Source organism: Prinia subflava, chromosome 6 (genome assembly GCF_021018805.1).
Source record: "Prinia subflava isolate CZ2003 ecotype Zambia chromosome 6, Cam_Psub_1.2, whole genome shotgun sequence".
Taxonomy (NCBI): domain Eukaryota; kingdom Metazoa; phylum Chordata; class Aves; order Passeriformes; family Cisticolidae; genus Prinia; species Prinia subflava.
This window is the reverse complement of record NC_086252.1, coordinates 26,848,240-26,861,397: the sequence shown is the minus strand read 5'-3', so window position 1 is coordinate 26,861,397 and position 13,158 is coordinate 26,848,240.

Below are 13,158 nucleotides of genomic sequence, written 5' to 3'. Positions count from 1 at the left end.
CACTCAACCCATTTCCATCAGCTGCCAGCCAGCCCTGGGCACCACTCCCAAAAACAGGCAGCAGTTGCAAGACGTTGTTCTTACCTTCCACCTCTTGGAGGGTTTCGTATGGCACTGCTGGAAAAAGCACCAGCAGATCAGGTCATCCTTGGCACATTTCCTGGTGCTTTATGGTCCAGACAACAGGAAAAGGTGTCCCTGCACTTCCCAGCCAGTGAGTGAGAGGCATTTGTCTGCTTTGGCATGGACATTGACTGGTGCATGTGATGAGGGAGCACAGTGGATCACAAGCTGGCAGAAAACAGCACAGGCTTAGCCTTGTCAGTTCTCCAGGGGTGGTTTCATCTTGTCACCCCCAGTGACAGCACCTTATGCACTTAAAGAATTAAGGCATTTGGAGGAGTCCATAGGGTTTTCTATCTGATAATTATTCTTAGGAGAAAGGCTTAAGCGTGATACCAGAGAATCCCCTGATGGCAGGGAGGGAGAAAGGGCAGCTGACAGAATGCCCATCTCTTGCTATTTTTCATCCACCATAGCTGAATCTGATCCAGTTCCCTGTGCAGGGCTGTTGGACAGGCACTCTTGACTAATTTTCACTCACCTCTTCCCAAATGACCTTCTCCTTCCAAAGATGATGAGGAAATCATCTGTCTCTGCTGCACTCTCTGGGAAATATTATCTTTTGCGTACTTTAATTTATCTTCATTGAAATGAATTATTTTCATTTGAATTTCTCTTCAAACTTGGCTGTGTGACTGGGAAGAGATTCACTGCAGTGCACAATAAACATTGTATCTTGTACCTCTTCCATCTTTTAATATCTGCACAACAGCAAGACCTAGAAAGCAGAAATGCTGAATCATTTGGTCCAGGAGTGTCATTGCTCCTCTAAGAGCAGCCTGCGGCATCACACATATCATGTAAGAAGTGAGCCCATCCTTGAATGCACAGATCACACAACATGGCTCATTTAACTGCAAGCTCAATGCTTCATAAATGATACTTTCCTCTAGGGGCTGTTGCAGGAGAACATCAGAGCAGAGAGCTGTGTTTCAGGCCTCTGTTTTCTAAAGCTTTGTGCTAACCCAGAAAGTCTCCTCTCTTCCCAAGTACGAACAATAGCTCACTCTAAATCTGTTCCTTACAGTTTTGTACCCCTGCAGATTTTATGGGAAATACCTCTGTCTGACAGATGATGGTAAATGGTTTGTAGGGAATTCTTCTGATTTTGCACTGTACTCGGGGAGTCGTTATCTTTGGGATAATGACTGGAAGCCAAAAGAACACAGGTTTAAATTAGATATAAGGAAGAAATTCCTTGCTGTGAGGGTGGTGAGGCACTGAAAGAGGTTGCCCAGAGAAGCTGGGGATGTCCCATCTGTAGAAGTATTCAAGGCCAGGCTGGATGGGGCTCTGAGCAGCCTGGTCTATTAGAAGGTGGAGGGGTTGGAAACAGATGATCTTTAAGGTCTCTTTCAACCCAAACCATTCAAGGATTCTATGATCAGACAGTTCATTCAAGAACTAGTGTTGAAAGCATTGAAAGAGAGTATTAGATATCCTAAAAATGTCCTCTGGGTTTAAGAGAAAAAAACAACACATTCTGTCTAAACACAATTATACAAATCATTGAAATTAGCTGTATGGGTCATGAACAAGTCAAAAATTAAAACCCCCTCCTCCTTAGGCCATCTTGCTGCTCCATGTTACAGTTCCTTGCTTGCACAGTGTGCCTGCCTAGCTGAGAGCAGGTAATGTTAAACACTTTGAAGGACATTCAGTAACTTTGCGTAGGAGCAGAGTTAAACACGGGCATGAAACCCCAGTTCTCTTTATTGGAAGGCACTGTGCATTTTAAGGACAAATTCTGAAGCAGAGAGTGCCGTGTTCTCTCACAGAAGTCATGACATTATTTCCATCATGTGCTTTTTTATGTACTTTCCTGGAAAGTCCGATTGTTATTTGGAGAAAGTCCTGGGTGCGGGAGGTCCTTCTACAAATTGCCACGCTGGGAGTTGCTTGTGGAACACCACGGTGCTTCTGACCTGTGTTCATCCCCTTAGGTCCTCCAGCCCACTGCCCTCCAAGGGAAGGACTGACACAAAAATGTGGTTTTGAGGAACATACTTAGAAGTACACTGTGTGCATCCCACTCTGATTGCCACCATCCCAAAAGGTTCTTGATCCTGAAAAATTTGCATTGCTATAACCTGAGCAGTGCACACAGGATGATGTGCTCTGTCTGTAGTATGAGGGATCAAGACAATTCTGCTGTGTTCTTGGCCTTAAATTTGGATCCTTCTGGGCTTCTTTTAGTACCTTTCAGGTGTTACTTGATAAATAACTGAACTGGACTTAGCTCTCATGAAGAAATTTGAGAAACTGTTTAACTCCTTAAGTGTCTCTCTCTCTGATTAAAAATTTCCCAGCTTCATCAAGAGTCTAAGAGTACAGATAATTTTGTAATAGAGAAGAGTTCTGCAGTTCTGATAAAATAGCAGGTAAACATTGCAAAGAGAGAACAAAGTGACCTCCCTTCTGTTTTTCCTTGCAGCTTAGAGAGTAACATATTCCACTTGCTGCTGAGAACCTCCCTCATGGACTAGCCACTTGATCACACCACACCCCACATGCACGAAACCTTCTCACAGCACTGACAGAGGAGGAGGAGGAGAAACACACCCAGCATTTCTTTACCAGCCTATTTCCAATCCAAAATTAATCCTGCCTGGACATCCCAACAACTAATCGGGTTTACTGACTCAGCTTTAACAAAACCTCGAGTGGATGAGTATCCACTTCATTAATCCTCTGCCTGATCTCCCAGTGCACTGTCCTTATAAGCAAGAAGAGGCAGACACACTTTGAAGACATTAAGCTACAAGCTGTTTGCAAACAGATTCTCTCTCTTCTCCTAAGCAGATGCCGCTCAGCATCCAAATTCAGGATAATTATAGTGACCTCCCAGCTGTCACCGACAGAAGTGCGGGAAGGCGGATTATGCACATGAAGTCCTCTGCAGCTAAAGCTACCATATGTCCAGGTTTCACTGGGCATGTTTCACAAAGCCAACTTTCTCCAGGCTGAGAAAAGACTTTGGCCATTTGTCCTGAACTCGTTTGTAGCTGGAACCCCTCCCAGGCTGGCTGACGCTTGGACTGGAGCCATGCAGCACACTCAAATCCCCTGCATATGCTGGCTTCAGATATGCTGGAATCACCATGTCTGTGCTGCCCATCTGCTGGAGCAGAGCCTGAGGGGCCTCAAAAAGCCAAAGAGAAAGGGAGCTTAAACCTTAGTGATGACAATTTTCATCAAGAGAGGGATGTGAGAGCTCTCCCCTGCCTGCAGTTCCTGCAGGCAGCTCCCAGCATGGGCAGGAGTGATTTGGGGCAAGAGGTAGAGCCTGAGCTCTTTGACAGGAGGCTGCTTCTCCAGACAGGAGCCACGTCCTGCACTGCTGCTGTGAGGAGTGCTCGTGGCAGGGGAGGCAGCCCTGCCTGCACAGCCTCTCTGCACAGCTGCTGCTCTGCTGAATGCCCCATGCGAGGGCCTGGCAGCCACAAAGATCTCGTGAACCACAGTTTATCACAGCATCAGCTACATCTTGACTAGAAAATGCCTTTTGCAATACACTGCCTGTAGCTCATCTACTGATTCAAGAAGGTTTTTGACTGTAACTCTTGGGGTTTAAAAGGCCAGCTGTATTCTTCCACTTCCAGAGATTCATAGATGTCCTGCAGACACCTTACCATAAAATGAAATCACCTCCCCTTGTCATGTCTGCATTGAAAGATTCAGGTTGGTGAGTCTCAGTTGGTTTAATTCACCAGGAGCCTTTTGAATGCTGAGTCTGGAGAAATATTTGCTTAAGCTGTTAAAAAAAAAAAAAGAAAAAGAAGCCTATCCCAAGGAAACTGAGAAGAAAACAAACAATTAGAACATGCAGAGCTTAACTTTTTCCCTCCAGTGAAACAACACAGACATTTTAATAATTAAGCAGTTCCATAATATTTGTAGAGGGAAACAAAAGTTTATTGCTTTTGCTATTCCTATAAAGGCACAAGACAAAGTGTAGGGGCTTGTGGAGGAGAAGACTTAAGGAAGAAAAAAGTGATGGTGCTGTAGGGGTGAAAGAACAAATCTCTAACTCCCTAGGTAATATTTACAGTACTGCAGTGGGAGTTCAGTTAAGGAACGTGTGAGTCAGGGTTTGGGGCCTCATTTGGTAAACCAGTATTTTTGCACACAAGGAACTTGAGTGAGTATGTGGTTTAAGAGAGATGCTTTAAGCCTAGCCCAATGAAAATTGGGTTGTGAAATTATGACTCATATTTTAGGATCACTCATGCTCTAATTTAAACCAATGGGAATTTTTTTTATTGACATGAACGAGAACAAGATTAAGCCTTTACTCCATTGTGATTCCTTCAGAGAATGTGGGACAAAAGTAAAATCAGTTAATGGTCACTAGACACATCAAAATCAAATGATTCCATCTTCCCTCTTCCTCAGAAAACATATGAATTGGGAGAAACACGTATATTTAATTTCTTTAGACAGATGCACCCTTTAATTAAACCCCCTCAAAGTAAGGAAGATTATTCTGCCTTTGTAGCTATGCAAGAGAAAGGCAGAGTTGATTCAAGACACACAAACCTAAGAGATTTAAACTCTGCCAGTTCCTATGTAGTGCTGAAATTGATACAGTATGTCTGGAATTGATTTTTCCTTGGATGCTCGCAGACAGATCTCAGAGATGTGTTGGTGCCTGCTCTGTAACTGAAGGAATGGCTGTAAATTTGCAGATACCTGGTTTGTACTCACAGCACTTGGGAACAAAGAGAGGAAAAGAAATCCAAAGCATGAGAAGCAGATAATATGAAAAGTGGCAAAAAACCAGAGCGGCAACTGGCAATTATAAAGCGAATATAAGAGCCTGCTCCTACCCTGTAGTGGGAATACCACACTGCTCAACATCAAATTGACTGAAATAATACATAGCATGGTTGCGGAAGATGAAGGAAATAAAATCAGCGAGATCCCAAGAGAGACTGGAATTGGTGGAAATTTAAAATTTTTCTAGCTTTGTTTTCTGATATAATTTCTAAGTTTTAGGGTTTGTTATTTTTTTTTATACAGTATGATAGAGCAGCTATTGCTGAAATAGTAATTTCATTTCCAACAAAAGAGATGACAGATCTCAACAAATCACATTTCAGGTACAGAACTGCTTTACATGTGCCCACATTCCCCCCCTGACTTTCTTGTACTTCTGTGAAAGATTTGTCTTGTTTGGGGGCATTGACCACAGAGCTCCTGGGGCAGGGTCAGTTGTGGCAGTGCTGATGGACAACTGTGTCTTGTGGCAGTGCCACTGAATGCAGTTATGAACGGGCACAGTGGGAAGAGTTGAGCTGAGTCCTGCTTAGATCCTCTCATATCCCTCTCATTTATTCTTGCTAGGCAGAGTAAGTTCTTATGTGCACATTCTGGTCTGGAAGTAAATATACTTTATTATAGAGCAGGAAGCACAGGAATAAACTCTAACTTAGTAGCAACATAGGAATAAATCCTAATTTAATAGAAGTTTGATCAGCCTCTCTTCAATCCAAAACATACAGAATGACATCAAATTCCTTTGGATTTTTTTGTTTGTTGGTTTGGATTTTTGTCTTTTTTTTTTTTTTTTTTTTTTGGTTTGGTTTGGTTTTTTTGGGATTTTTTGTTTGATTGTTTGCTTTTGGGTTTTTTTTGGTGGTAGTGGTGATGGTAATTATTTTTAAAGTCCAGGCTTCACTGTGTGTGCATTAGTATTTTATAGCACAGTGTAAGAGGAACTCTTACTTGCTTGGCAAGAGTAGTTGGATCTCTGTGACATGCTACATTACAGTTTCCCAGAAGCAAATCCACTTTAAAAAAGTTTGAGGGCATAACCACAGGAAAAAGTGAAGTTAGCACACCTGAATGGGATGAAGCACCTGTAGGTGCAGGCTTGAACTCAGACAAACTTCTTGGGCAGGCTTTGCTGGCAGTGCACTCCTGGTGGGAAACCATCCCCTCGGTAGCAGAGGAGCCTTGTCACGGGGACAGCAATGAACTTTGTGCTGTGACACACGATGAGGTGACAAAGCTGTAGGGAAGCACAGCTGTGCTTGCCTTGCAGCCTGGTGAGTGAGATCGCGCTTTCATTGTGGTGCCAGATGTCAGAGCAATGGGGAATTACCAACCCCAGCTACCTCACGTGGGGGCTGGGGGGAGGAAGTGTGAAGTGCTGATGTGTAAGCATCATATAAAATGCAATTGCTCTGGAAAGGATAGGTCCCCAAAGGCCTGTAGCAAATGCATGTACCTGCTTGGACAACATGGTCTGTGCAAGGATGCACACGCCTGTTCAGCTCACTTTATCTTGTAGGAGGGGACCTGCAGTGAAAGAGTATTTGGAGTATTTCTGTTGTAAGCGTAGAAATACATTTGGGATTGCAGTGAACAGAGGTGGTAAATGAGGGTTGCTCACACTGTTCACACTTCTCTGGGGTAGGAAAAGGAGGAAAGAGTTGTTACTGATGACAGGGGAGGAAAGTGGAGGGACAGAAACCCTGATGAACACACTCGTTCATGGTCCCACCAGTGATCTGTGGAAATAATAGAGACTGTAGCCCACATTAGGAGGATGCCTTCTCAACTGGAATGTTAAATGGGATGGGAAGAAAGCAACGCACAGAGACATCAAAGCCTGAGTGATGAAACCACGGACATGTTGCTGCTGTGGGTTCATGTACAGGCAGGGTTACAGCATGGACCCTCCTAGATCTAGGAAGGACCATCTCCACCCCAGCCTTCCCTTCACCCTGTGCAGCCAGGAGGTCCTTACCAGCATTTGTCTTCTCCCCTCATTTAATGAAATGTGTGGGCACTCCATACATTTCAGATTCTGTTTTCCTCCCCTGATAGAGCTGACAGTGATGGGACTGGGAGAAGAAGAATGTGGGTGACAGTGTTGTTCCATAAGACTTTTCAAGTGGTAACGTGGCTAAAAACTGAGCAGTCTGGTGTTTTGTACTGTTAATTATAAAAAGTCACCATCAAATCTCTGCCAGTGAGGAGCACTACAAGGTGCTGGAATTGACTGTGATTTTATCATCACAAATATCAGTGTAACAAAGGAGCCACTCTAAGTGTGACTTCTGGTTGTTTAATTTAGATATCAGCATCGTTTTTACATAGGGCAGGGTTGAGTTAATTATTAAAGCAGGTTCCCTTGCTGCATGTTCACCTTTGCAGGGAGATTATTGCAAAAATATTGGAGAAAAATTTTGAAGCCTGACGACCACCCTATTTTTCATGCCCTAATTATCTGGTCAAAAATCCCACTTTCCACTGAGTCAGTCTTTGCTGAGATTAGTGGAAATGCTTTTGGTTTACAGTGAGATACGAATTATCCAGAATGTACCCTGAGGAGAGATAGTGAATGCTATTTAATATCATTAAAAAATTAGAAAGAGAAGCTTAGATAGCTTTTGTCAGTGGCATAATACGCTTCCCAAAGAGATGTGACATCCCTGTATTTCCCAGGGCTAGAAAGGCACAGTGTTTTGATATTTTGTCCTTCAACTCCCCTTCCCTGCTAACAACCTTTTTTCTGGGCTATAATAGCTCTGTATCCAGTTCAAATTAGTTGAGACCTACTGGAAGGCAAAGCACTCAGTAGGGACATGGAGTCTTTAAAGCTCCTGCTTCATCAGCAAGCTAGGGATCCTGGCAGTGCAGGGGTTAACCTGAGGCCAGGGAAGAGACAAACTGGGGGAGTCTGGAATACATGGAAAAGCCACAGCACAGAGAAGAGGAAAGCAGCAGCAGTGTGGACAGGGTAAGGGCGTCTCACCACGCAGCAGCAATACCAACCCTGAGTGAGAGCAGCTCTGACAGACCCCTGGGCATCTTAACAGTGTTACCAGTGTTCCTGAATAAACACTGTGAAATTCTAGCACAGAGACCAGATCTTCTCATTTCAGTGCCAGTTATTGGGACATGCCCACTCCCTTAAACCAAATGACAAATGAAGAAATAAGAAATCTGAATGCCATGGCTGAAAGAGGAACATTGATTCCTAGAAAAAATCCTTTTTTGATTCTCACTTTTCTGATTCTCATTTGCTTGGGTCTGCTCCCCTCATAAAATGGGCAACAGCCTAGCTATTGGGGAAAAGAATGAAAGCCTAGATTACACAAAAATTTGCCCTGAGGACTCTGATTTGAGACCTACTTTAACCTAACCTCTCCCCTTTCTTTGCTTTCCCTGGTTCATTTCAGCACGTTGCCTTACCAATGCAGCCAGGACAAGGGACTTGCAGTGGGCTGAGAGGCTCCTGTTTTTTCCCTCTTTTGGAAATATCTCAGAGCAACCATCTGTCAGTTCCACCAGTCTGGAGAGCTGCTCTGACAGCAGATATACACAGCATCTCCCTGCTCAGCACTGGCACTGTGAGAGGAGGGGATGGGGGAAGAGTTGTGCAGGGCTTGGGAGCAGTGCTGAGGGTTGCAGCTGGTGTGAGAGCTTTTTGCTGAAGTGAAAACCCACCAAATGGCTTTTCTCTTCCACATGCACCTGAAATGGCTTGTCTGCTACAGTCAATAAGTGGGGATTTCATTTACTGCTTCCTGTGAAGAAGGGGAGGGTGGTAGGCTGTCTGACAGCCACCTTGTGCAGATTTGGTGAGATCCCCAGGGTTAGGGGGAAAGCCTCTCCAGTGAGCAGCATGCTGTAAGAAAGGGGCTGGTGGTGCCTGTCTCAGTGGTGAACTGACAAGAGATGAGAATAACAGCTTAATTATTTCTTCCATCTTAATAGTTTTTAGGTGAGAGCTTGCCAGAACGATGAAGAAATAACAGCAAAAAGCCAGTACCAAAGCCAAAAAGCACCAAAACATGATGAGTTTCTGCTGTGTTTACAAGACACATGCACAGTGAGTCTGCTGTGCAGGAATGAATGCCACTGCTGCACATGAAATGTCAGGAATTAAATTCTTTATTCATCTGTGCAAGTATTTGTTCTGGAAGAGTTGTTGTAGTTATTCACTCAAGAAATGGAAATCTATCTTGCATATTCTCTCTACCCCCCAAAACTGCTTTTGAAGAGTTTGTAGAAATATGCAAATGGATACAATACTTTCAAAAATTTTGTTACCAATAATCTACCAACAAATGCCAACAACAGGTTGGACATTAAAAAAAAAGCTCATGTTTTATATTTCAAAGTTTTCCCCCTGAAGTTTTAGCCAAACTCCAGTGATTACACTAAGCCTTTATGCCTTTTCCCTCCTGCCTGGGAGGTGATACCCATTTCCCTCCTTGGCTTCACATTCCCTGCTCCGACTGCTGTGTGAACAAATGCAGACTACATCAGCTCATTTACCATATTCCACGTCCTGCATCCAGACTAACAAAATAATCCTGAATTATCTTTGGCTCTAGGCTGCAGTCAGCTGGTGCTGGCTACCAGTTGCTGGTGCTTTTGATCTAAGGCTCACACAGATAGGGTCAGAGTGGATATTGCTGTGCCCAGGTGCCCACAGATGCCACAACTGAAGCCCAGGTAGCTTTTTTCCAATAGAAGCTGAGAATACATGTGCATTTTATGCAGCAATATGGCTGCATATAGTCAGAGGCTCTAGGTAAATGCAATTTTAAAATCACTTTCTTTTTAATGAAACTTTAATGCTGTGGAAATCCATGGAGGAAACAGAGAAAAAAGATCATACTAAGATACAAGAAAACTCACTCATGTTTGATCTGTCTCTGTACCCTTTGGAAGCAGATATATTTATTTGCAGCACAATCTCAGCTCCACTGAAGTCAGCAGGCAGTCTGCCACCATCTCCACAGGCAGCAGGCTGGTGCCTGGGAGGGCTGATGGGCTGAGCACGCTCTCCTCCTCTGCTGCAGGAGCCACTAATGCATGCCCTCGGCTGCTTGCTGTGCTAAACCCATTTATCTGAACCACGGCAGCAGAAGAAGCAGTTTTAGTGATTAACCCACTTTTACTGCTTTAAAACTAATCAAGCTGCTTCTTTTTATTTACAAGTGGAGTCCGTTTTAAGTTCCCAGATGCTCAGCTGTAGTGGGGGAAGGTGAGTTTTGCACATTTAAAATGGAGTATTGCATTCCTTTAAGGAACAGGAGGGGAAGGGAACAGCAAGCCGTCCTTTCCCTGCCTCAGGTCTGACAGCCTGGCAGCCCCCAAAACAGAAAAGTCTGTGTTTGCTCCTTCATGGCCACAGTGCCCACAGTTGTCAGGTCCGGTGCTCCCATCCTGGCCAGCTCCTCATATTAGGAAGAACCACTGTATCCAAGCCCTCAGGGCCAAGCTGAGGTCCAGCAAAGCAGAGTACAGAGACAAGCCAGCAGGCCAACAGGCTGTTGAAATCAAGCAGCTGATTTCTTGAGATAGGATACCCTGAAAATCCGGGAGGGTTAAGATGCTCAGCACATCTATAAGGCTGTGGAACAAATCTTCAGGGGAAATAACAGTGCAGGAAAACTGTCAGATGTTACAGAGGAGGATGGTTGGAAGGTACTGCTTATCTTTGAAGTGGGTTAGCAGCATTAAATGTGCACTTTAAAGACCAATTAGAATCTGAAACTGTAACAGAACTCACCTCCAACTGTCCTTTGCTGGCTGGGGGACATGAGCTGTTGCTCCCTCCAGGAAACTGTGTGTGGATGGAAGGGGAGGTTGGGAGGTGAGGAAGTCCTAAACCGTGTGCTTAATGTTCATGTGAAAAGTCCCAAGAGGTGCCAAGCTGAGTTATCCCTGCTGCACTGACAAACAAGAAGCTCTGCTCTTCAGGTTTCAATAATAAGAGGCCCTTAAAGCACAACACACCCTATCCTCTGGATTTCTAGCAAGAGCAGTTCAGACGAGCACCCATGGAATTAACAGCTCCCTTAGGACCACAGAGCCACTTTCCCCCTGCTTTATAGCCTAGAAGAGGGGATTCCTCCTGGCTGTAGGTGGTGGCCTGCTAGAGGGGTTAAAGCTCTTTCCTCAGCTCTGGTCCAAGCAGACCTTGAGCCAGCATCTAAACAAAAGAGCTTTGCCTGCAGCTTCCCTCAGCCAGCTTCACACTGCAGCTTACACAAACAGTCCCTGGCAGGGACTGGGAGCAGCGCCGCTTCTGGGCACAAAACCAGGACCTGCCCTGTGCCTTGCCAGCTGCCAGTTCAGCTGGTTGTGAGTCCCCCTTCTTGCTCCTCACGTTTCCTAAAACACAGGGCACTTTCCTGCTCCCTGTACCCCCTAGGAACCCTGACAAACATCTAGGAATATCAGTGAGACGACTCATCAGAGCCACCCCGTTGCACTTGCTGTCCCACAAGCATTCACAACAGCATCTGTAGCAGCTCTGCTGCTCCTGTGCTCCAGCTGGGGAACCACGGGCAAAACTAGTCTGTCAGATATTGTCTTGAAAGCATTAAGGTTATTCCCAAGACTGGGACCTTTCAGAGACACTGCAGCAAGCAAGCTGAGGGCAAAGGTTTGCCTTGCAGGGGGCGAATTGGCTCAGGCAGTAAGGCAAGCCTTGACCACCACTGCTGGCCTAGAGCAAGGCATTTGGAGTGCTTGCTAATAAAATTAAATGAAATAGAATGAAATAAAGTGAAATAAAATAATCATTGAAGTTGCACAGAGGGGCAGTTAATAGCCCTCCTGTATTTCAAACTCTGGAAATGTGGAAGACAACTGATTTAGATCCTTGTTGTTCTGTCCCCATTAGCTGCAAATGTCAGCAAAACTGATGAAGACAGCAGTGGGAAAGCAGTTTTGTGGTAACAGTAATTGGTCCTGAATTGCTTGACAATTCTAATAGCTTTCAGCTGACTTGGACAAAGGGGAAAGCTATGGACACTACAGCAGCACTGAAGTGAGATAAGGCAGTATGAAAAGGTGACAAATATATTATAAACCTTCTGAATGAAAAAAACCCCAACCCTACCATCATTTTCACAACCTTTTTCAGATGTCAAGCAGGTACTCACAGCAGGGGAGAGGAGTCTGAGAAGCACGGGTAACACTCAGGAATTCCTTCCAGGAGCCACAGACAGGGTTTCCTAAACAGTTTGCCTAAAAGCAGCTGGCACATTGCTGGCTTTTGGGCTTTGAGCCCAGGTAGAGGCTAAGGAGGCAATGGAAACAGAGGTCCACCACCACTGAAATGTCTTCCACAAGAAGCCAACTCACTGGGAGTTCACGGTCCATGTCCCTGCACTGTCCTCCTGCAATACTCCTTTTCTTTGTTGCTGCTCCTTGGGACATCCCAAAGAGCACACCCTGCTCCTCACACCTGTCTGTGATATTTTTCACAGGTTTTTCTCTCCCTTTTCCCATTTTTTCATGTCTTTCACTCCATGGTATGGCTTCTAAACCAACTTCCCAGCTCCTCCTTGCCCTCCATCATGTATTTTGCCTCTTGCCATTTCAAAAGGGAGATTTGACTGATCTGAAGCTACACAGGGCTAGCTGGCAATCAGCCATCAGCAAGCAGAGGGATGGACCTCAATATTCCCTCAGTAGAGGCATTAATAATTTTATCTTCTATCTAGCCATAGATTTTTACATTGAGCATATGGAAACTTCTCTTGGAAGCCTCCATTTGTCTGCCTAATGTGTTTAGATGGACAAGAAATTCAGATTACCACAGGCAGACAGAGAAACAGGCAGAGAGACTGCATGGATACAGTTGTCTTAAAAGTTAAAAAGCTAGAATGTTATATTTATGTATGACTGAAAGAAAAAAGAAAATTGGTAATAAAATAAAGCGGTCTTTAGTAGCTTCAAAAGAAAGATTTCTGGAGAGCTGGCAGGTAGCAAATAGCTTTATATGCATTGTCTGATGTCTGGCAGGTGCCCCTAGAGAAACAAAGTCCATATTTCTACATGCTCAGTTCACTCTTTAGGAGACACTTCTTCCTCAGACTGACATTTTGGTTACATTCATTCCCTGAGGCATTTCACAGGAAAACACAGGAACGTATTTGATTGTTCAGGAGGTACTGAACTTTACATAGATGACATTTGGAAATACAGAGAGCTCACGCCTGGGAGCTCCAACTGCTCTGAAAGAAGCAACACTGCTGGGTTCAATTATTTAGAAAT